Consider the following 1,425-nt stretch of genomic DNA (forward strand, 5'->3'; position numbering starts at 1 on the left):
TGTTGGACTGGAGGGGCCACTGGCCTGATCCAATATGGCTTCTCTTATGTTCTTATGAAAGAGCTTGCACTGAATCCAAGAGGCCATGCTGCAGAGCAAACTGAAGGATCTGTGAAATACCCGTGACGGCAGCCGTTATTTCTCTGCTACTATTGCATCAGGTGGCTCACAACCATCCCAATTGTTCAAAGGTCACTCAGCGTCTGCCAGTTCTGAAATCCGAGCCCTTATTGTCTCAGGAACTGTTACCGAAGACTCCCTTCCTAGATGTGTGTTGCCTGCCCTGACTCCATCTTGGCTAAATTAAAAAATTTTAAAACCTCCAAAGAAAGAGAGCCCACCACCTCCCAAGGAAGCCTGTTCCACTGAAGCAAATCTCTAGCTGTCAGAAAGCTCTTCCTAATGTTTAATCAAAAACTCTACTCATGCCAGCCTGGGGCAACAGAAAACAACCATGCACCATGCGCTAGATCAGGGGTCCCGAACCCCCGGGCCATGCACCGATACTGGTCCGTGGCCTGTTAGCAACCAGGTCTTGAGTTGTATAATTATTTTATTATATAGTACAATGTAGTAATAATGGTGGCTTAGTGGCAGAGCATCTGCTTGGTAAGCAGAAGGTCCCAGGTTCAATCCCTGGCATCTCCAAAAAGGGTCCAGGCAAATAGGCGTGAAAAACCTCCGCTTGAGACCCTGGAGAGCCGCTGCCAGTTAGGGGAGGGACGGTGGCTCAGTGGTAGAGCATCTGCTTGAAAAGCAAAAGGTCCCAGGTTCAATCCCCGGCATCTCCAACTAGAAAGGGTTCAGGCAAGTAGGCGTGAAAAACCTCAGCTTGAGACCCTGGAGAGCCGCTGCCAGTCTGAGTAGACAAGACTGACTTTGATGGACCAAAGAGGATCTGATTCAGTATAAGGCAGCTTCATATGTTCATAATAATAAGAGATTGGATTTATATCCTGCCCTCCACCCCGATTTTCAGAGTCTCAGAACACCTCACAATCTCCTTTACTTTCCTCTCCCACAACAGACTCCCTGTGATGTAGGTGGGGCTGAGAGAGCTCTCCCCAGAAGCTGCCCTTTCAGGGACAACTTCTGCCAGAGCTATGGCTGACCCAAGGCCATTCCAGCATGTGCATGTGGAAAAGAGGGGAATCAAACCCAGTTCTCCCAGATAAGAGTCCACGCACTTAACCACTACACCAAATTAATAGAAATAAGTGCAGTGCACAATTGTATCATCTTGAAACCCCGCCCCCCCCCGCCCAGTCCATGGAAAAATTGTCTTCCGCAAAACTGGTCCGATGCCAAAAAGTTTGGGAACCGCTGCTCTATATGACAGCCCCTAAAGTACTTGAAGATGGTGATCATATGGCCTATTAGTTGTGTCCTCTCCAAGATAAACATACCGTTCTTTCAGCCCTTCCC

The 1,425-nt window shown here is 48.5% G+C and overlaps 1 non-coding gene across 1 annotated transcript; it reads left to right on the forward strand.

The window, feature by feature from the left end:
- Positions 1-724: 724 nt before the first annotated feature.
- Positions 725-791, forward strand: TRNAF-GAA (transfer RNA phenylalanine (anticodon GAA)). Its single transcript has one exon. It is a non-coding gene; the product is annotated as a tRNA-Phe (tRNA).
- Positions 792-1,425: the final 634 nt, after the last annotated feature.

Source organism: Heteronotia binoei, chromosome 1, assembly GCF_032191835.1.
Source record: "Heteronotia binoei isolate CCM8104 ecotype False Entrance Well chromosome 1, APGP_CSIRO_Hbin_v1, whole genome shotgun sequence".
NCBI lineage: Eukaryota > Metazoa > Chordata > Lepidosauria > Squamata > Gekkonidae > Heteronotia > Heteronotia binoei.